Source organism: Triticum aestivum, chromosome 2B (assembly GCF_018294505.1).
Source record: "Triticum aestivum cultivar Chinese Spring chromosome 2B, IWGSC CS RefSeq v2.1, whole genome shotgun sequence".
Lineage (NCBI taxonomy): Eukaryota > Viridiplantae > Streptophyta > Magnoliopsida > Poales > Poaceae > Triticum > Triticum aestivum.
The window spans coordinates 753528253-753552701 of NC_057798.1; positions in this window are offsets into that span (position 1 = coordinate 753528253).

Below are 24449 nucleotides of genomic sequence, written 5' to 3' on the forward strand. Positions count from 1 at the left end.
TTTGAAGAGCAAAAAAAACACCTTTGAAGATTTTCAGAAGGATTTGAGAATCAACGCGAGTAATAAAAGTGACTTTTAATTACCCGAACTAAAGAACACGACGAACAGAGATGAACTGGAGAGAAGTTCGTCACGTTAGATCTTCCACGCCCTAACTTGGCAGAGGAAGATGCCTACGACGGTGGCGGAGTGAAGATTTCCGCAACCGGCGCGAGTACGACGGCGATGAGGTCGAGGCAGTGAAGCTTTTCCTCACCGGCGGCGATGGAGTAGCGGCGGCACTAGGGTTTGAGGAGAGCTCGAGCGAGAGACAGCGATCGAGCGGAGTAAATGAAGTGATGAGGGTAAAGGGGTATTTATAGCCATGGTGAAAAACTGTTCGCCCGAAGATTTTGGACGAACATGCCCCTACCCTTTTTCCTTCACGCGACGTGTGTCACCCACGTACTGTGCAGATGAGATCGTGTAAGATCGTGGGTGATTAAACTAATACATCGTGGGATACGGAACGGTTTGAGCGGTAAAACCGAAAACTTGGATAAGATTTGTTTAAAAAGTTTCGTTCGCAATTTCCTCAGCTGTCAAGGACCAGTGAAGACTTTGAACGAGTTTCAATCAGAACGCACATGAAGAATTTGTGAATAGATTGGATTGAGTATAGCATAGAGGGGAAGGGTCCGATCACATTCACTTAGCAGAAATCGCAACTTGAAGAAATAGCAATAAGTGAATGTTGTAGAGGACATAAACTTATATATATATAGCCAATGAAGAAAGACAACGGAAATACTGAAGAATTTGCAAAGTTGAAGAATTTGAAAAATGAGGAATTTCAAAACGAGGAAAAACTCAAATTGAAGATTTTCAACTTTTGTGGTGGCGTAGCCCACCGTATAAGAATGATGATTTCAGACACCGCGTACAATTGTCGTAGGGTTCTGAGAATCAAATTCTTCATTGATTTCTTCACACTTAGAGTGTTATTCTTCATTGATTGAGGAACAACGTTTCTTCATGTGTTGCACATCTAAGTCATCAATTATGCATAAGTGTTAGGATGTGTATCCTTTTCAAAGAACATTCGAAGATTCTAAGATATTTAGCTCACACCGCAACTTGCTAAATCTCTTCTCATCCAAGGGCTTGGTGAAGATATCAGCCAGCTGTTCTTCAGTATTCACATGCTCGATGGAGATATCGCCCTTCAACACATGATCACGAAGAAAATGATGACGAATCTGGATGTGCTTAGTCTTCGAGTGCTGAACTGGGTTGTGAGCAATCTTGACGGCACTCTCGTTGTCGCAGAGGAGAGGCACATTCTTCACGTTGACGCCATAGTCCTTGAGGGTTTGCTTCATCCAAAGCAGTTGAGCACAGCATGACCCAGCAGCAATGTATTCAGCTTCAGCAGTAGACAGTGATACACAGTTCTGTTTCTTCGAGGAACAACAGACCAAAGATCGTCCGAGGAAATGACAAGTGCCAGATGTTGACTTGCGGTCCACACGATCACCGGCATAGTCAGAGTCAGAATATCCAATGAGATCAAAAGCAGAGCCCTTGGGGTACCATAATCCTAGTGTTGGTGTGTGAGCTAGATATCGAAGAATATGCTTCACAGCCTTATGGTGTGATTCCTTCGATGCAGCTTGAAATCGGGCACACATGCAAACACTAAGCATTATATCTGGCCTAGATGCACATAAGTACAATAAAGAACCAATCATGGAGCGGTATACCTTGTGATCGAAGTCAATACATTTTCATCAGTGCATAGATGGCCATTTGTGGGCATAGGAATTTTGACGCCTTTGCAATCTTGCATGCCGAATTTCCTCAGTACATCTTTGAGGTATTTCTCCTGAGATATGAATATGCCATTGCGCTGCTGACGAATTTGAAGACCTAAAAAGAATTTCAACTCTCCCTTCATAGACATTTGATATTCTTCACTCATCATATAGATAAATTCATCACTATATCGTTGGTTAGTACAGCCAAAGATAATATCATCAACATATATTTGGCACACAAATAGTTCACCATCATATGATTTAGTAAATAGAGTAGGGTCGAGTGAACCAGGTGTGAAGCCATTCTTCACGAAGAATTCCTTCAATGTATCATACCACGCCCGAGGGGCTTGCTTGAGGCCATAGAGGGCCTTATTTAGTCTAAAGACTTTGTCAGGATTCTTGGGATCTTCAAAACCTGGGGGTTGAGCAACATATACTTCTTCCTCAAGCTTATCATTGAGGAATGCACTTTTCACATCCATTTGATATAAGATGATATCATGATGGTTAGCATAGGCAAGTAAAATGCGAATAGCTTCAAGTCTAGCAACAGGTGCAAAAGTTTCATCGAAATCAATTCCTTCAACCTGTGTGTAGCCTTGAGCTACTAGTCGTGCCTTATTCCTCACCACAAGGCCATTTTCATCTTGTTTGTTGCGGTAGATCCACTTTGTGCCAATGATATTATGCTTGCGAGGATCTGGGCGATTTACCAATTCCCAGACATTGTTCAATTCGAACTGATGTAATTCTTCTTGCATAGCCTGAATCCACTCCGGCTCCAGAAATGCTTCATCTACCTTAGTGGGCTCTGAGATAGAGACAAAAGCATAGTGCCCACAAAAGTTAGATAAGTGTGAGGCTTTTGAGCGGGTGAGAGGACCTGGTGCGCTGATGTCATCGATGATCTTCTCCACTTGCACTTCTTTTGCAAAGCGTGGATGAGTGGGTTGTCGCTGAGGATTTTGATCAGCATTTTCTTCAGCACCAATTTCCTCATCACGTTCTTCAGGTGCATCAGCTCGACGTTCTTCACGAACAGGAATGAATTCTTCACCAGATTCTTTAGTAGGAATGACATCCTCAGTTGCCTTGAGCTTGATAGCATCCTCAGGTGCTGGTTCATCTAACACAGAAGGTAGGTGCTCTCTTTGCGAGCCATTAGTTTCATTGAACCGCACATCTACAGTGTCAACAATCTTGTGAAGAACAATGTTGAAGACTCTGTAGGTGTGCGAGTCCTTTCCGTAACCAAGCATAAAACCTTCATGTGCTTTCGGTGCAAATTTAGAGTTGTGATGAGGATCTCTAATCCAACATTTAGCACCGAAGACTTTGAAATAACTCACATTGGGTTTCTTGTCCGTGAGGAGTTCATAGGCAGTCTTCTTGAAGAATTTGTGAAGATATACTCTGTTGATGATGTGGCAGGCAGTGTCAATTGCATCAATCCAGAAACGCTGAGGCGTTTTGTATTCATCAAGCATAGTGCGAGCCATCTCAACAAGAGTTCTGTTCTTGCGCTCCACGACGCCATTCTGCTGAGGAGTATAAGGAGAAGATAATTCATGAGTAATACCAAGTTCATCAAGATAGGCATCAAGACCAGAATTCTTGAACTCAGTTCCATTGTCACTTCTGATATGCTTGATCTTCACACCGAAGTTGGTTGAAGCCCTCGAGGAAAATCGTTTGAAGACTTCCTGCACTTCATGTTTGTAAGTAACAATGTGTACCCATGTATATCGAGAATAATCATCAACAATGACAAAACCATATAGAGATGCATCATTAGTGACTGCTGAATAATGATTAGGTCCGAAGAGGTCCATGTGAAGCAATTCGAATGGACGGGTAGTGGTCATGATAGTCTTTGCTGGATGCTTGGCCTTGGTCATTTTTCCGGCTTCACATGCTCCGCATAAGTGATCCTTGAGGAATTTGACATTCTCAATGCCAATGACATGCTTCTTCTTTGCAAGCGTGTTCAAATTCCTCATGCCTGCATGACCAAGTCGTCGATGCCATAGCCAGCCTTCTGAAGCTTTTGCAAGTAGACACATGGCTGGTTGTGGTCCTGTAGAGAAATCAACAATATACAGATCTCCTCTCCTAAAGCCTTCAAAGACTTTGGAATTGTCAGCTTCCATAATCACAACACAGCGATATTTGCCAAAGACAACAACCATATCAAGATCACAAAGCATTGAGACTGACATGAGATTGTATCCTAAGGACTCAACAAGCATGACCTTGTCCATGTGCTTATCCTTAGAGATAGCAACCTTACCAAGACCCAATACCTGACTTTTGCCTTTGTCAGCAAATATGATATGCTTCAGAGGTGACGGTGATAAAGGAGCATCCATCAATAGATTCTTGTCACCAGTCATGTGATTTGTACATCCACTATCGAGGACCCATTCAGTGGTTTTGGGTTGATCATCCTGCAGATGAATTAGTGTAACTTACAATCTCATATGCTTCATCAGTGAAGAATATGATATCAAGTTCATCAGATGAATTTCATCAAGCAGTAGACAGATATAGCAGTATGAGGATGTGTGAAATGAAAGTTCATTTCATCATGATTCGCCTGCGTCCTTTCAGGCATTTTGTCAGGTCCCCAGCAAATTCTTCAGACGTTCGAGCACGTCTGGAGACCTGACCCAGCAGAAAAGATTAGTTCTTTTTCTTCGCCACCCACATCTGGAGGGGTGGCAAAGAGTTCATCATCCTGCGTGCACCATGTGAGAAAGGAGGCAAAGATGCCAAACCGTTTCGCTTAGCATAGGAAGGGTTAGGGTAAGCATATGAATAAGCAGAGTAATTCTTCGAGGACTTATGAACATAATGGTTTGAAGAATAATGCACATATTCATAGCCCTTAGCTTTACCCTGCGAGATAGATTTGTTAGCATGGTGATAATCATATGAGGACTTTGACCCAGTTGAGGAATTTGATCCTCGTGAAGAATTTGGTCCATATGATGACTTGGATCCATATGAAGAGTTTGGTCCATATGAAGAATTTGATCTGGGGTTCCTGTTCTTCACAGGTGGTGTCATGAGGACATTCACCTAAAGACTTTCAACACAGCTTTTGGGAACCCAGATTTTCTTCATAGGGGAACCGTTCCTGCAGTTAGTGCCAACATATCTAGCAAATACTTCACCATTCTGATTTTTGAACAGTTTATAGTTTGAATCAAATGACTCATCAGAAGAATGAGGGGATTCACATGTAAAGCCAGATAAGTTAGATGGATCAACTGGAGGTCCCTTCGCAGCAACCCATGAGGTTTTGGGATACTGCTCAGGCTTCCAATATGTTCCATCGGCATTCAGTTTCCTCTCAAAGGCAATACCCTCTTTCCTAGGGTTTCTGTTGAGGATCTGCTTTTTGAGCACATCACAAAGTGTCTGATGCCCTTTGAGGCTTTTGTACATGCCTGTCATGTACAATTCCTTCAGCCCTGCATGGTCAGTGATACTAGTAAAGTCCTCATATGAGGAATTAATGATAGCAGAGGCAGATGAAGAATTTGTAACATTTGAACCATTTGAACATTCAGGTGAAGAATTAGCAGATTCACGTTCAATGCACTTTAAGCATGGGGGAACAAATTCTTCCTGAGAAGCGCTGATTTGTTGAGCTAGTAATGAATCGCGCTCCTTCTGAAGATCTTCATAACATACTCTTAGCTTTTCAAGATCTACCTTTCTTTGAATAGCTTCAAGAGAAAGCTTCTCATTGTCTTGCTTTTCTTGAAGAAATTCATAAGAAAGTTTCTCATGATCAGACAAGAGAGAGTTATGATGACCTTGAAGGTTATCATACTTAGACTGAAGTCTCTGAAGATTTTCAGTCAGGGCTTTAGTGCGATCCATTTCTTCACCCAACATATCATCACTTTTATCTAGCATGTTTTGAACCTTTTCAAGAGCCCGTTGTTGTTTCACAGCAATTTTAGCAAGTTTAGAGTAGCTAGGCTTAAGATCCTCATCAGATTCATTTTCACTGGAATCAGAGGAGTTGTATTTGAGTACCTTAGCGGCTTTTGCCATGAAGCAATAGGTGGGAGCGTAGCCATCATTATCTTCATCAGGCTTGTAGGTGGAACCAGTTTCTTTAGTGTTGAAGATGGACTTGCTGACGAAAGCAGTAGCAACGGCCAGACTCGCCACACCAGACTCAGATTCTTCAGACTCCTCTTCTTCATCATTTTCCTCAGATTCAGCTTCAGAGTCCATTTCCTTGCTAATGAATGCCCAAGCCTTCTTGGAGCTGCCCTTCTTGTGAGATGAAGACTTTGATGGTTTTGAAGACGAAGATTTTGATGATCTCTTCTTCTTCTTCATATCATCAGAACTGTAGTCCTTGTATTTCTTCTTCTTCATTTCCTTTTCCCACTAAGGACAATCTTGAATATAGTGACCAGGCTTCTTGCATTTGTGGCAAAGTCTTCTCTTGTAGTCACTGGATGAAGAATCACTTCCTCTTGAGGGTTTTCCAAAATGACCACGTCTTGTGAACTTCTGGAATTTCTTCACAAGGAGAGCTAGATCCTGGCTCAGTTCTTCAGGATCACCAAGGCTACTACCAGAATCCTCAGATTCAGAGTCAGACACAACCTTAGCCTTCAGGGCACGTGGTTTGCCATAGTTTGAGCCATAGTTTGAGCCACGTGACTTGCCACACCAGATTCAGATTCTTCAGACACCTCCTCTTCCTCATTTTCCTCAGATTCAGCTTCAGAGTCCATTTCCTTGCCAATGAATGCCCGAGCCTTCTTGGAGTTGCTCTTCTTGTGAGATGAAGACTTCGAGGATTTTGATGATGAAGATTTTGACGATTTCTTCTTCTTCTTTGCATCATCAGAACTGTAATCCTTGTATTTCTTCTTCTTCATTTCCTTTTCCCACTAAGGACAATCTTGAATATAGTGACCAGGTTTCTTGCATTTGTGGCACAGCCTTCTCTTATAGTCACTTGATGAGGAATCACTGCTTCTTGAGGATTTTACAAAGCGACCACATCTTGAGAACTTCTGGAATTTCTTCACGAGTAGTGCTAGCTCCTGGCTCAATTCTTCAGGATCACCAAGGCTACTACCAGAATCCTCATATTCAGAGTCAGACACAGCCTTGGCCTTCAGGGCACGTGGTTTGCCATAGCTTGAACCATAGAGATCTCTCTTTTCAGCAAGCTGGAACTCGTGAGTGTTAAGCCTTTCGAGGATATCAGCAGGATCAAGTGACTTGTAGTCAGCACGCTCTTGTATCATCAGTCCCAGAGTATCAAATGAGGAATCAAGCGATCTTAGCAGTTTCTTCACTACTTCATGATCAGTGATGTCAGTGGCACCGAGGGCTTGAAGCTCATTTGAGATGTCAGTGAGGCGATCGAAGGTTTGTTGGACATTTTCATTGTCGAGTCTTTTGAAGCGGTTGAAGAGATTCCGAAGAACATCGACTCGAGAGTCACGCTGAGTTGAGACTCCTTCATTTACTTTGGACAGCCTATCCCAGATAAGCTTGGCAGTTTCCAAAGCACTCACTCTTCCATACTGTCCTTTGCTCAGATGGCCACAGATGATATTCTTCGCTTGAGAGTCGAGTTGTTTGAATCTCTTCACATCAGTAGCGGTCAGTGTTTCAGTGACAGCGGGGACACCATTTTCCACAACATACCAGAGATCATTATCAATTGCCTCAAGATGCATCTGCATCTTGTTCTTCCAGTAGGGATAGTCCGTTCCATCAAAGGTAGGACACCCAGCCGAGACCTTGATCATACCTGCGGTCGACATAACTAGAACTCCAGGTGGTTAAACCAAAATCACACAGAACAAGGGAGTACCTTGCTCTGATACCAATTGAAAGTGCGTTATATCGACTAGAGGGGGGGTGAATAGGCGATTTTTATGAAATTCTTCACTGAGGAATTTGCCGGTGAGGAAATTCCTTAGCGAAGAACTATTTGCAGCGGAATATGTACTCAGAGGTAAACATAACAGATTACACACATAGTCAACATGATGAAATTAAGACTAGAACAGAGTCCAGGAAGCGTAAACACAGGATAACAAGATGAAGACAAACAGACTGAAGAAATTGAACTAAGGAATTTGTGAAAGTCTTCAGTCAAAGTCTTCAAGCACAGATATGAACAACATACAACACAGACTGAGGAAATGGATGAGTTGAGGAAATAGAACCAGTCAGTTGGTGAAGACAATGATTTGGTAAACCAGTTCCAACTGCTGTCTCAGTTGTACGTCTGGTTGGAGCGGCTGAGTATTTAAACTCGAGGACACACAGTACCGGACACCCAGTCTCTGAGCCGCAACTCAGGACACCCAGTCCTCACCGTATTCTCCTTGAACTAAGACCACGCAGGCCTCGTCCAATCACTCGTGGTAAGTCTTCAGGTGACTTCCAAACCTTCACAGACTTGGTCACTCGGCGATCCACAATTCCTCTTGGATGCTCTAGACCTTGACGCCTAACCGTCTGGAAGAAGCACAGTCTTCAAAGGTAACAAGCGTCGGATCCACGCAGGATCAATTTCTTCAGTGATGCTCAATCACTTGGGGTTTTGTGGGTTTGGTTTTGGGATTTTCCTCACTTGATGATTTTCGCTCAAAGTCCTCGGAGGATGGGTTGCTCTCAAATGACAAGTGTCAAGTTCTCTCGGAGTAGCCAACCAGCTAGTGGTTGTAGGGGGCGGCTATTTATAGCCTAGGGAGCAGCCCGACATGATAAGACATAAATGCCCTTCAATGATATGACCGTTAGGTGGATAAGATATTTTGGTCCGCCGGCGCGCAGCACAGCAACTGTCGGAATTTGACTTTCAAAGTCCTCAGGGCTATCATGTTCCTCACTGTGTAGGCAATTCGCACTGGCGAATTCCTAACTCCTCAGTCAGAGCAAAGTCATCAGTGACCAGAAGAACTGCGTCTCTGTCACTGAAGAATTTGACTGAACTGTATGAGATTTCCAATGGCTTCACTCGAAGGGATTGGTAGGTGTAGGATTTTGAGTTGAGCATCACATGGAAATTTTTCCTTAGTATTTCCTCGACCCCCTTTAACAGTACGGTGTTTCGTATGACTCAAGAAAGAGAAAATGAACCTACGAAAACAAAAGTCTTCACGCTTCATATTCCTCGAATGAATATCAAGTCTTCATGGTCACACCAATTTCTTCACTTTCAAAGTCTTCAGAAAGTCTTCAGAATATCAAAGTCTTCAGTTGAAGAACTTCATTTTTAGGGGTCGACTTTCTCTGTAAATATCAAACTCCTCATAGACTTATAGACCTGTGTATACTTACAAACGCATCAGTTACTTAACCTATAAGTCTTCAATACACCAAAATCACTAAGGGGCACTAGATGCACTTACAACTAGTGGTCTTGTTAACCATCAACACTTGATGTTCTTTCTTGATTTCTACCTTCATCGATTTCATCATCATGAAAAAACTCGGGAATCATTTTCATCATCCCTTGCATACTATAGTTCATCATGAAGTTCTACTAACTTGGTGATGGTGACTAGAGAATTCTGTCAATCACTATCTTATCTGGAAGATTAACTCCCACTTGATTCAAGCGATTGTAGTACCCAGACAATCTGAGCACATGCTCACTAGTTGAGTGATTCTCCTCCATCTTTTAGCTATAGAACTTGTTGGAGACTTCATATCTCTCAACTCGGGTATTTGCTTGAAATATTAACTTCAACTCCTGGAACATCTCATATGGTCCATGATGTTCAAAACATCTTTGAAGTCCCGATTCTAAGCCATAAAGCATGGTGCACAAAACTATCAAGTAGTCATCATATTGAGCTAGCCAAATGTTCATAACGTCTGCATCTGCTCCTGCAATAGGTTTGTCACCTAGCGGTGCATCAAGGACATAATTCTTCTGCGCAGCAATGAGGATAAACCTCATGTCACGGATCCAATCCGTATCATTGCTACTAACATTTTTCAACACAATTTTCTCTAGGAACATATCAAAATAAACATATGAAAGCAACAACGCAAGTTATTGATCTTACAACATAATTTGCAAAATACTACTAGGACTAAGTTCATGATAAATTAAAGTTCAATTAATCATATTACTTAAGAACTCCCACTTAGATAGACATCCCTCTAATCCTCTAAGTGATCACGTGATCCAGATCAACTAAACCATAACCGATCATCACGTGAGATGGAGTAGTTTTCAATGGTGAACATCATTATGTTGATCATATCTACTATATGATTCACGCTCGACCTTTCTCTCTCCGTGTTCCGAGGCCATATCTGCATATGCTAGGCTCGTCAAGTTTAACCTGAGTATTCCGCGTGTGCAAAACTGGCTTGCACCCGTTGTAGATGGACGTAGAGCTTATCACACCCGATCATCACGTGGTGTCTGGGCACGACGAACTTTGGCAATGGTGCATACTCAGGGAGAACACTTCTTGATAATTAGTGAGAGATCATCTTAAAATGCTACCGTCAATCAAAGCAAGAATAAGATGTATAATAGATAAACATCATATGCAATCAAAATATGTGACATGATATGGCCATGATCATCTTGCGCTTTTGATCTCCATCTCCAAAGTACTGTCATGATCTCTATCGTCACCGGCACGACACCATGATCTTCATCATCTTGATCTATATCAATGTGTCATCACATGGTTGTCTCACCAACTATTGCTCTTGCAACTATTGCTATCGTATAGCGATAAAGTAAAGCAATTATTTGGCACTTGCATCTTATGCAACAAAGAGACATCCATAGGGCTTCTGCCAGTTGCCGATAACTTCAACAAAACATGATCATCTCATACAACAACTTATATCTTATCACGTCTTGACCATATCACATCACAACATGCCCTGCAAAAACAAGTTAGACGTCCTCTACTTTGTTGTTGCAAATTTTACGTGGCTGCTACGGGCTTAAGCAAGAACCAATCTCACCTACGCATCAAAACCACAACGATAGTTTGTCAAGTTGATGCTGTTTTAACTTTCGCAAGGACCGGGCGTAGCCACACTCGGTTCAACTAAAGTTGGAGAAACTGACACCCGCTAGTCACCTGTGTGCAAAGCACGGCGGTAAAACTAGTCTCGCGTAAGCGTACGCGTAATGTCGGTCTGGGCCGCTTCATCCAACAATACCGCCGAACCAAAGTATGACATGCTGGTAAGCAGTATGACTTATATCGCCCACAACTCACTTGTGTTCTACTCGTGCATATAACATCAAACCATAAAAACCTAGGCTCGGATGCCACTGTTGGGGAACGTAGTAATTTCAAAAAATTTCCTACGCACACGCAAGATCATGGTGATGCATAGCAACGAGAGGGGAGAGTGTTGTCTACGTACCCTCGTAGACCGAAGCGGAAGCGTTGACACAACGTAGTGGAAGTAGTCGTACGTCCTCCCGGTCCAACCGATCCAAGCACCGTTACTCCGGCACCTCCGAGTTCTTGACACGCGTACAGCTCGATGACGCAGCCTCGATCTCCAATCCAGTAGAGGCTCCGAGGGGGAGTTCCGTCAGCACGACGGTGTGGTGACGATCTTGATGTTCTCCTGTCGCAGGGCTTCGCCTAAGCACCGCTACAATATGATCGAGGTGTAATATCGTGGAGGCGGGCACCGCACACGGCTAAGGAACGATCAATGATCAACTTGTGTGTTCTAGGGTGCCCCCCTACCCCCGTATATAAAGGAGGGAGGGAGGAGGAGGCCGGCCCAAGGGGGGCACGCCATAGAGGAGGGGGAAACCTACTCCAAGTAGGTTTCCCTCCCTTTTCCTTATCTTATTTGGAGGGGGAAGGAAAGAGTACTAGTATTAGGAAGTAGTACTAGTAGTAGTATTAGGAAGAGGGGGAAGGAGAAAGGAAAGGGGGGGCCGGCCCCCCTCCCCAATTCGGTTTGGGCTTGGGGGGGCGCACCCCCCTCCCTTGTTCCTTCTCCCTTCCTCCTACATGGGCCCAATAAGGCCCATATACCTCTCGGGGGGTTCCGGTAACCTCCCGGAGCTCCAAACTTCTCCGGAACCTTTCCAGTGTCCAAATATATCCGTCCAATATATCAATCTTTATGTCTCGACCATTTCGAGACTCCTCGTCATGTCCGTGATCATATCCGGGACTCCGAACAACCTTCGGTACATCAAAATACATAAACTCATAATATAACCGTCATCGAAACCTTAAGCGTGCGGACCCTACGGTTCGAGAACAATGTAGACATGACCGAGACACGTCTCCGGTCAATAACCAATAGCGGGACCTGGATGCCCATATTGGTTCCTACATATTCTACGAAGATCTTTATCGGTCAAACCGCATAACAACATATGTTGTTCCCTTTGTCATCGGTATGTTACTTGCCCGAGATTCGATCGTCGGTATCCAATACCTAGTTCAATCTCGTTACTGGCAAGTCTCTTTACTCGTTACGTAATACATCATCTCGCAACTAACTCATTAGTTGCAATGCTTGCAAGGCTTAAGTGATGTGCATTACCGAGAGGGCCCAGAGATACCTCTCCGACATTCGGAGTGACAAATCCTAATCTCGAAATACGCCAACCCAACAAGTACCTTCCGAGACACCTGTAGAGCACCTTTATAATCACCCAGTTACGTTGTGACGTTTGGTAGCACACAAAGTGTTCCTCCGGTAAACGGGAGTTGCATAATCTCATAGTCATAGGAACATGTATAAGTCATGGAGAAAGCAATAGCAACATACTAAACGATCGTGTGCTAAGCTAACGGAATGGGTCATGTCAATCAGATCATTCAACTAATGATGTGACCTTGTTAATCAAATAACAACTCCTTGTTCATGGTTAGGAAACATAACCATCTTTGATTAACAAGCTAGTCAAGTAGAGGCATACTAGTGACACTCTGTTTGTCTATATATTCACACATGTATTATGTTTCCGGTTAATACAATTCTAGCATGAATAATAAACATTTATCATGATATAAGGAAATAAATAATAACTTTATTATTGCCTCTAGGGCATATTTCCTTCAGCTCTCTGTTTGTCGGACTGAATTATCCGATTAATCAGGAGATAACCGACGGCAAGGATCATGATGGCAGCGCGGTTTCGTTCATCAAGCAAAATTGTGTGTACACAGCGTACCATGCGTCTCTGCATGCACCATACCCTGATATGTGCCGCCACACTTTGCAGCCCAAAGTAGGAGAGAGGGTCGCAAGTATCAGACTTCGACGTGCTAGCTGGAGTTTCCGCCGTCAGGCACCCATCTGTTTCAAGTCATCAGCCAATCTTCACAGCTTAATAAATAGTAACGTCTAACTGAGCCAGTTAGTTAGATGCGTACACTTGTTGTAGTAGGATCTTTATTTGGTTTGGTGCATACATTTGTTCTTTTTTTTGTAGCCCTTTTATAATGATGGCTGATGTTTGGTTTGGAAGAGAGAGCTGCGTCTTCACTCTTCTGGCCTGCTTACTGCTTCTATTGCACCCCTAGCCATGGTTGTTGCTGCTGCTGTTTCAATATACAATAAGTAGTATATTTCATCTATTGGTTGAATAAATGTGTTGTTAGGACGACAAACACAATGTTTTGGAAGTCGTTGCACGGTTCGATCCTTTAGTGCCCCGTACCGTACGTAGCGCATACTATTTTTCGTACGGAACACATTTTCCACTTGTTGATAACATGCAGCCCACTGATGAAGGTCCAATAGAGAAGCCCATAATTAACTGCAAGGGAGGCTCTCACATGAATCCGGCCTAGGTACATGCTCATGGTCCCCTAAACATAAATAAGTAAATAAATAAATAAAGCTAAATGCTCATGCACCAGTTCTTTAAATTCACAATTTAACAGGAGGATATTATTTCCTATGATAGTGTCATTACATTCAGTCGATATTATTCTTAGGCAAAGATAGCGACCAGCCTTCTTTCTCCCAGCATTTTCTTCCTGCAACCAACGGACCCATGCAAATCATAGTCAACGTCGTAAATAGTTCCGGTCCATTTTTATTTTTCAATAAGAATGTCCAACCCAGCCCAGCACATTGTCGACACTTTATCCTCCGCCTTGGTGCGCTTGCCGCGGCACCGCCGTCCGGCCCTGTCAACATAGTTTTTTTTTTAAACGGTCCCTGTCAACATAGTGAATCGGGAGAGCACTGTAGTTGTGAGTATGACAGTACAGACCCACCAGGTCCACTCCCGAACACAAGCAGGTGCCTCTTTTACTACTCAGATGAACCCCTCGTTTTTTTTACTCTAATCCACCCGGCTGATATCTGGGATCCACATAATTTCCAACTTATAGTCAATTAACGACAGAATTGCACAACTTTTTTTCTGAGTATTAATTCGGAGGAGCACGCTATAAACTGGGTTGTGCGGTCTCTGTGGCCCGTCTAACAACATGACCAACCCAGTAGTTTTTTCTTTGGGAAAATAGGAAGCCCAGTATTTCTTTTTGAAGAATACCCAAGCTAGGCCTATTTGTTTTCTCCGACTTATTGGGCTACAAATCATTCAAGACGAGGAGGGATGCATTCCGGCCTGGCCAAAGAGTATGGTCAGTGTCTGTTAAAAGTAATATCAAAAGGGGTTGAAAATTCCAAAAAATTATAGCAAATGGGATATTAGTTTCTTTTTTTGTTTTTGTTCTTCACTGATATCTTATACTCCGTATTTCATTGGATTTAACATGACATAGTACTAATTTATTTTAAATTTGTTTTAGTATGGCTACTAATTTTTGGATTAAGAATATTTTGTTCCCCAGCAAAAATTTGTGAATTTTCAAAATTTCCCACATATTTAGTTAATTTTTATAACCCTGGTACTGACCGGAAAATGGACAGCAATTCTAAAAATGGAAAACGGGTTGTAATAAATTCCATATGAATTAGAAAATGAGTAAAAATTATAAAAATAATAGCAAATGGGCTGTACACGCCATAGATTTCGAGGCTGACTTGTTTACGCAAGGCTTTGTCAGTCAACACACGATTCTAGCAGCAGTGAATGTTGGATGTCCATCCAACGGTCGACGTGCTTCTTTAATCTCTGATCTTCCTGCTCCAGCCGCCTAAACTAGCGCCGGCGGGACTGCCTGCTCCCTCCTCTTGTGGCCCGCTGTGATGCCGCACAGGCTTCCCCGGCCCACCCTACTCCCTCTGCTGGCCTGGTCGCACGCAATCAACTGACTCCTTATTACGCGAAAAAAATGATTCCTCCCACTCCCATCTGGGGTGCACCGGTTGGGAGGCTGACCTGTGGGCTTACTAAGTTGACGCGTACGCAGGGCTTGTCAACTTAGTCAACAAACAATTCTAGCAGTAGTAACTGTTGGATTTGAATCAAATGGTCCTGCTGCTTTTTCAATCACTGCTCTTCTTGCACCAGCCGCCCAAACCAGCGCCGGCAAGACCGCCTGCTCGTGCCTCCAGTGGCCGGCTGTGTTGCCATTGAGGCCTCACCGCCCCCTGCTACTCCCACCGCTAGCCAGGCCCTTCGGCAACGGCAGCCTCACACCGCAGCTGAACCAGTGAACCCTCGTACTCCTCTCCGCGTAGGCATCCACTGCCGCGTCTTTCCCGGCTCCGTTTCGTCCCCTTCCTAGGCCTCACCGTCGTCCACCACCTTGGATGCGCTCGGCGCAGAGTGGTCAACATGGTCAATGAACGACACCATCGGGAGTAGACTGTGCGTGGAGAGGCTGACAGCTGGGTCCATGGACGCACGCAAGGAAATACCTCCTTATTACGTGCAAAATAATGATTCCTCCACCTGACAGCTGGGACCCACCGGAAGGGCCTCTGTATTTCACAAAAAAATGTTCCCACCGCTGACAGGTCAGACCCACCAGCTATATCTTCGCATGCAAGGAAGTGCCTCCTTATTACGCACAAAAAAATGAATAGCCCCTGCTAGCTGGGACCCACCATAGTGTGTGGCTGACTTGTGGGCCTACTAATTTGACGGGGACGGAGGGCTTTGTCAACTTAATGAATATGAACGATTCTAGCTCCAGTGACCATCTTGATGTCCATCCAACGGCCATAGTGCTTCTTCAACCTCTGGTCTTCTTGCTCCAGCCACCCAAAGCAGCGCCGGTCGTGCCGCCTGCTCCTGCCTCCCGTGGCTGGCTATGCTGCCGCGGAGGCCTCACCGCTCCTATACTACTCGCACCGCTGGCCAGGCCATCCCTCCACTCACCCACACCCCCTGTTATTCTGCAGTGATGGCAGCCTCACACCACATCAGAACCAGTGAACCCTCGTACTCCTCTCCGTGTGGGCATCCACTGTCGCGTCTTCCCCGGCTCCACGTCGTCCCCTTCCTAGGCCTTGCTTTCGTCCACCTCCTTGGTGCTCTCAGCGCGGCGTGGTCAATGTGGTCAACAGCTGACTTCCATCGGAAGAGTACTGTACGTGGAGAGGCTGATAGCTGGGTCCATGGCCACAACCCAGTTTTTTTGTGATTTGCCAAGTAACTCGCTTTGTCAGGCCTGTTGAGCTGCAAATCTTTCAAGACGAGGAGAGCTTCATTCGGCTGGCCAAGAAAATGGCCTATCAGTAATGAGAAATGGGTTGTACATTTTTAAAACACATCAAACCGACAATTAGTTTCAAATTCCTTTTTTTCATTTCAAGATTCTAAATTGCATTGATTTTTATGCGTGGACAATTTGTTGGATTTTATATTGATATACATTTATTTTTAAAATCAGTTTGAATGTGACTCGAAATTTTGGGATTAAAAACAGTTTGGACCGCACCGAAATATGCAAAATTTCGTATAGTTTTTTAACCATGGCCACAATATGGGTTGTAATGCTAACAAAAAGAATATGGGCTGCAAAAAACCTTAAGAATTAGCAAATGGGATGTAAATTATTAGAAATAATGGCAGATGGGCTGTATGTTGTTTTCCACAGATTTGAGGCTTTCCTAAAAAAAGGTTGATGCACAAGCAGTGACTGTTGGATGTCCAACCAATGGCCGTCATGCTTCTTCAATCTCTGCTCTTCCTGCTCTAGCCGCTCAAACAAGCGGCGACGGGACTGCCTGCTCCCTCCTCCCCGCGGTAGGCTATGCTGCCGCGCAGGCCTTACCGCCCCACCGTACTCCCATCGCTGGCCTAGCCATCCCTCTACTCACCCACACCTACTGTTATTCTCCGACGACGACAGACGAACCAGTAAACCCTCGTACAGTCGTACTCCCCTCCGCATGGGAAACAACTATCGAGTCTTCCCCGGCTCCACATCGTCCCTTTCCTAGGCCTCGCCGTCGTCCACCGCCCTAGTGCTCTCGGCGCGGCGTGGTCAACGTGGTCAAGGAATGACTTCTATCGGAAGAGTACTATACGTGGAGAGGCTGACAGTTGGGTCCACGGCGACCGCAAGGACGTGCCTCCTTATTACGTGCACAATAATTATTCCTCCACCTAATAGCAGGGACCCACCAGATGAGCAACTGTATTTCGCGAAAAAAATGTTTCCCCCCTGACTGCTGGGACCTACCGGCTACATCTTCGCACGCAAGGAAGTGCGTCTGGGCAAAAAAACGATTCACCCCTGACTGCTGGGACCTACCAGCTACATCAATGCACGCAAGGAAGTGCCTGACAGTCGGGACCCACCTGGTCGAAGCATACGTAGCGTTGTCATTCTGGTCGCGAACGTGTACGTACATACTGGTCGATGTAGAGGCACGCACATGTTGTAGTAGAGGCGCGCACGTAGCATGTACACGTACGTACAGCGGCCTGGGTGCAAGAAAGTAAATACGACCATGTATGTACATACGGGCGGGGTCTCAAAGGCCTACTCACGCGTACATACGGCCAGGGCTCGTGTACATGGCTGGGTCGGAACGGAGAAACCGCGTCGTCGTCGTTTTCATGGGGAGCCAACCGGCTGGGTCGGAACGGAATGCGTTGTCGTGTTCATCCACTACTAGGGAAAAGCCTATACACATAATCTTATCAGAAGCGCGCTCCAAAATAACTCGCTGCTGCTAACTAGCAGTAGCGCGTACGGACGAAACTCGCTGCTGAGACAAATATAGCAGTAGCGCGTCATCCGAAAGACGCGCTGCTTCTATAATTCCTACAAGGCCGCCGCGAGGCTAGTTATAGTAGCAACGCATTAGGGCGATGCGCGCTACTGCTACGCGGCATAGTAGCAGCGCATTTCTCGGATAAGCGCTACTGCTAAGTTTCCTACAAAAATTTAGTCCCACCTCGCTCCGTGAAGAGAGTTTCTACCACCTTAAATATGTTACTTCTCACACTTTGACAAGCACTTGATCTTCATTGAACTCTATGTGTAGAATTTGTGGCTGCAATATGAGTCTTCACCTGTTCCTAAACCGGTGAGGACTCATATTGTCAAATCAGATTGTACACAAAAAGATCGTTGATGATCAATGTGTTTTTGATATATTGAACAAAGTCTATTTTTGCATGCTGACACATAGCAGTAGCGCTTTACTGTGAAAAGCGCTGCTGCTAGATAGCTTAGCAGTAGCGTGTTTTCCTGAAGAGCGCTACTGCTAAGCCATCCATCTCCCTCATCTCCTCCCTTCGGATCCACTCACACACAGCCACTCAAAATCCTCTCCGATCCGTCTGCGCCGCGCGCCCCCGTCGCCCCTCCTCCGTCTGCGCCGCGCGCCGTCACCTCCTCCTCCTTGCTGGACTCGGTACCGGCCTCCTCCTCCGTCCTCCCTCTCCACTCGCCGCTGGCCGGCCCCTCCTCGCTCCGCCTTCCTCCTCCGTCCTCCCTCAACTTGCCGCGCCGGCCGGCCCCTCCTCGCTCCGCCTTCCTCCTCCGTCCTCCCTCAACTGGCCGCGCCGGCCGGCCCCTCCTCGCTCCGCCTTCCTCCTCCATCCTACTCTCTTCTCCCTCCTCGAGTCTCCCTCCTTCTCCCTCCTGCTCATATGCAAAATTTTGATTTAGTTGATATAATTTAGTTGACTTAGTAGGCTAGTTGATTTAGTTGACTTAGAACATTTTGATTTAGTTGATTTAGTAGGCTAGTTGATTTAGTTGACTTAGAACATTTTGATTTAGTTGATTTAGTAGGCTAATTCATTTAGTTAATTTCGTTGACTTAGAACATTATGATTTAGTTGATTTAGTAGGCTAGTTGATTTAGTTGACTTAGAACATTTTGATTTAGTTGACTTAGTAGGCTAGTTGATTTAGTTGACTTAGAACATTTTGATTTAGTTGATTTAGTAGGGTAGTTGATTTAGTTGACTTAGTAGGCTAGTTGATTTAGTTGACTTAGAACATTTTGATTTAGTTGATTTAGTAGGCTAATTTATTTAGTTGATTTAGTTGACTTAGAACATTTTGATTTAGTTGATTTAGTAGGCTAGTTGATTTAGTTGACTTAGAACATTTTGATTTAGTTGACTTAGTAGGCTAGTTGATTTAGTTGACTTAGAACATTTTGATTTAGTTGATTTAGTAGGCTAGTTGATTTAGTTGACTTAGGAACATTTTGATTTAGTTGATTTAGTAATCCTTTGCTCATATTGCTTTAGGAAGAATGGCGCCACCACCACCACCACTATGTCAACTGTGCAAGTCAAGATGCGCCAGCAGCCTTGCAACTGGCAAGCTGTTCTGCATCTACTTCCAGCCGAGTTTTCGTCATGCGGCGGTAAGAAATTAGATGAAATGTAATAACTATTTTATTTTTAGTGTTGGCATTACTGCATTGTGTCATTTTGCTTATTTTACACAGATCGTCCCATGCAATGTGAGGTTGAAATTCAACAAGCTGACAGGAGACACTGTGACATTTGAGGCTCCTGGGGGGCCGTACACTATGGAGGTCGAGAAAGGACGCAATATGTCGCAGATTGGAGGAGATGGATGGGCCCGTTTCGTCGCTCGCATGCATCTTACTGGTGGTGAGTTGATCAGCTTCAACTTCCGAGCAGAAAGACCCAAGCTAGCTGTCATTTATCTCAACCTGGTGGAAGATGATGAAGATGACGAAGATGATGAAGATGATGAAGATAATGAGGACCCACTCGATGAAGATGATGAGGACCCACTTCATGAAGCCATCGTAGCTCAAAGAACAAGGTTGAGTGAGGAGGAGGTGTCCAACCTGTGGGACATAATTCCGCCACGTGCTGACTTTGTCGGGGTGCCATTCGTGACCCGCTTGACAAATACCATGGTTGATCGACATGATATGGTATGTTATACTTACAAATGCAAATTAATAGTGTGAATTACTTAGTGTACAGTCCAATGATATGGTATGTTGTGTGGAATCTAGTCGATGATATATATGTTTTAGTGTAGAGTTCGATCACATGCTTATTAATTGATATGTTTTTCTTATTCAGAAATTGGCAAAGAGCATATCTATGAGTTATGGTATCGAGCCTGATGAAGAAGGCTCAGCTGGACTACGCCTTACTGCAAGGGGCTCCGTCACAACCTGTACTTACCGCGTGGACACGGACGGTCGCACACACTTAAGCTCGGTTGGGTGGAACAAATTCCTCGATAGCAGGAATCTTTGTGTTGGACAGGCCATCCTAATTACTATCAGGAACACCAACCGCCCAGGCTTGAGGATGATGATTGTCTTTGATATCATCTAGAACTACATATGTGTGTGTGGCTATATCATCTAGAACTACATATGTGTGTGTGTGTGTCTATATCATCTAGAACTACATATGATGATCGTCGTCGATATCATCTAGAACTACATATGATGATGGCCGTTGATATGACCATGTACTGCTTGAGGATGCATGTTGGCTATGCATGAAATTGTTATCTAGTACTCCCTTCGTTCCAAATTACTCGTCGTGGTTTGAACTAAAACCACGACGAGTAATTTGGAACGAAGGGAGTACTACCGTACCTAGTAATGGTTTATGAATTTGATATCTACTAGCAGTACCTAGTATCTAGTATCTGAAAGGAGAACTGAAAGTGAAAGGAGAACTGAAAGGGAATGGGGCAGTGGGAAAATGATGAAAGATATAGCAGTAGCGAGGGATGACGAAATTGCTACAGCTAGTTAATAGTAGCGCGTTCACAAAAAGCGCTGCTGATATCGTCAACAGTAGTAGCGCGGGTTGGGGCCGCGCTACTACTATGAGTTAGATGTAGCGCCTTATTAGTAGCCCGGCCACCCGCGTTGCTGCTAGCCTGAAAACCCGCGCTGCTGCTAGCCTTTTCCCTAGTAGTGATCAGGAGGGCTTGGACGGAACAGCCGATGGAAACGAGGCATGGCGTACCGCAGAACGGAGGAAACAGCCTTGTGTTCAACCAGCCACGTTCGAAACGGGATCCTGTTCATCTGGAGGGGTCTGGCGTACCGCAAAATGGAGGAAACGGACCTCCTATAGTCGAAACGGGGGTCCTATTGATCGGGAGGGGTGTGGCGTACCGCAAAACGGACGAAACGGACTTGTGTTGGAGCGCTATGGTCGAAATGGGGGTCTTGTTCATCGAGAGGGGTGTGGCATACCGCAAAAAGGGACTCCACGAGATACTGTTCATCTCCACCGTCGACCCCCTCCAGCCTCCACGGGCTACTATTCATCCACCGTCGACCTCCTCCAGCCTCCACCTACGACTGTTCATCCATGGGCTCCTGCTCATCCAGCCTCCACCGCGCGCTACTCCACTGGCTACTGTTCAACCATTCCTCTCCACGGGATCCTATTCAACCACCCCTCCACGGGCTACTATTCATCTAGCCCTCCACCATCTACTGTTCATCCAGCCCTCCATGGGGTGGTCCCGTTCATCCAGCCCTCCACGGGGTCCTGTTCATCCAGCCCCAACCGTCTCGATCGATTGGGGTCCTGTTCATCCAGAGGCAAGACCACGGAGTCCTGTTCATCCACCCCCACTGGGAACTGTTCATCCAAACCCCCCAGCAACGCTCACTGTTCATCCAGAGGCAGCATCGATCGGCTTTAGTTAGTAGCAGTAGTGAAGGAATCGCTCGCTCGGGTTCAGTAATGCTTAGCCTGCAATGCAATCGCTCGGGTTCAGTTAGAGCCCAACGCCTCGCTCAGGTTCAGTTAGAGCCCAACGCCTCGCACCCACGTGCATGCGTGTACAAGAGAAACGCACATCGCTTGGCCCCGACCACCCACCGTAACCGGGAACACCTCGATATTTTCCTCGCCCTCGCTTCTACCACGGTTTTTTCCGTCATGGACGGCCCAAAGAATGTCATGCAACTGCGTCTCCGGCTCGCCCAGGACGTAAAGCCCATTTTTTCATGATTTTTTGTCATACAAGTAGGAGCCCACCACATCTACGATGATACCGGGTTTTGTCACAATTATCGTCATAGAAGTGTCATAAGTATGACAGAAAAAAGTTCGTTTCGACCCAAAATGGCATGGATGTGTCTTTTTTTTGTAGTGTTACATTTATAGCTACTTGGTTATGTAGCATCACTCTTCATCTTATCTTAAATATTCTCCATTTTTTCTTATATTATCACATCTATATTTATTCTTAACAAAATGTAGAATAAAGGCAATGCTTATGAAGAAGATTATGTGGTAAACTTCTTGAATTCCCTCCCCCCCATCAGCATGGACAAGGGCTTTATAGAACCTGTCTTCACCAATAATGTAAGTTTGTCCTTCTCACGCCTTCAAACTTTGTTGTGTATATTTGGTTAGGCATGATTGCAACAGCTGTTTATTTTTGGTGTTTGCATCAAATTGCATGTTTAAAGTTTATTATGTAGTTCATAAATAAAAGTTTATCCTTCTCAATTTAAGTTTTGAGTTGTACAACCAAGTTCCTTCTTCATACCATGTAAATTAAACTATACAGAGCAAGTGATCTTCTTTTGCACTGCATGTATGCTTCTGTTCTTGATCCGTAATCCAGTGGTGTGGTGAACCTACCCACTATAGCACAATGTCATATTCTGCAATGTCTTAACTATGAACAATGTCATATCATTCTACTATTATTTAAACTGTCTCTTTATTTGCCAATATGAAATGGGATAAATTGGCAGCACACTAACCATTGATACTTATGAGTTCTTGATCTATAATCCAGTGGTGGTGTGAAGCTGCCAACTCCTTCACAATGTCATTTCCTGCCATGTCTTTACCTGAACAATACCATATTCTGTTAATGCTATTTTAAACTGTGTCACTTTATTCGTCAGTAAGAAATGTGATGAATTGCCAGCACTGATACTTATATGTGAAAAACCTGTCATATGTCTGCTTGTTTATCTTTCAGAGTGAGGAGGATATAATTGTCAAACAAGCGGAGTCTCATCAGCTTGCTCAGCTGCTTGCGCTGCAGCTCCCGAGCAGGGCTAACCTTTCTTGAACTCTATTGAAGTGTTGTCGGTTTTGTATATTATTTTGTTGGCGTGTTTATTTGCACTGGTGGCAATCTTTGATGCCTAATGTATGTAATCTGCTGTCTGCTTGTGCTTTACTATCATAGTGGCGAATTTTGATGACCAGTGGATGTAATATGCTGTAATTTCTTTATTGTATAGTCTAGGTTTTTTCTTATTCACGATGCTGCAGTTATTTTATAGTATATATATCCTGCCTTTGCAGTAAACCGGCCAAACCGTAAAATTATGGTACATAATCATGGCGTCATGCAATCACTACATAATCGGTCCGTTAATAGGCCTAAATGTAAACTGGCCCACTAGTAGATTTGGTCCTTTAATAGGCCGAGTAAACCGCGGGCCCTATTTTCGCAAGAAAACTCAATGGGCTTTTAATAGGCTGAAAAGTAGGTTGGGCCTAAAACGTGCCGAACAGCTCACGGGCCGGCAGCAGCCTGAAATAGACCCAGGCCCATGATTGTGCCAATCACATCACGGGCCGTTAACAGGCCAAAATTGTCTCGATCCTTGTTTGGCCCAATCAGATTATTGGCTGTGAGTAGGCCGGATGCAAACCGGGCCGTAGTTAGGCCCAACTATATGATGGGCTTTTAACAGGCCAAAATAAATATAGGGCCAAAATGTTAAACATGCCTTTAAGAGGCCGAAAATAATATCAGGCCGAATTACTAAATTTGCCTTTAGCAAGTGGGCCCAAAAGCATAGCGTCCAGTTGACGGACCGAATCTGATATGGGCCATAATTTAGCCCAAAGCCTCTTAAAGGGCCAGAATTGATCTGGGCCGTAATTTGGCCCAGAACGTGCTAGGCTTTTAACGGGAGGGATCCCATATGGGCCTTTGTTGGGCCCGGAACATGGCAGGCTATTAATGGACCAGATCAACTATGGGCCGGCATTTGGCCCAAAACATGGCAGCCTTTTAACGGGTCGGCCCATTAGGGTCCTCAAAATCTTGTGGGCCTATAGCTAGGCGGGCCCTTTATGGTCGGTGAAATCTCGTGGGCCATTAGTTGGGCCGGCCCATTTAATCTTTATGGGCCACTTTTGGGCCGGTCCACGTGTCAACATATCATAGGTGCATCTTGCCCATTGGATGAGTGACACCTGTGCCGACGCGGAGCTGACACGTGGTTCCGTCGGCCAATGAGAATTTTACATGTGCAAAATCGTAATTGGTCGTGGATGTTAGC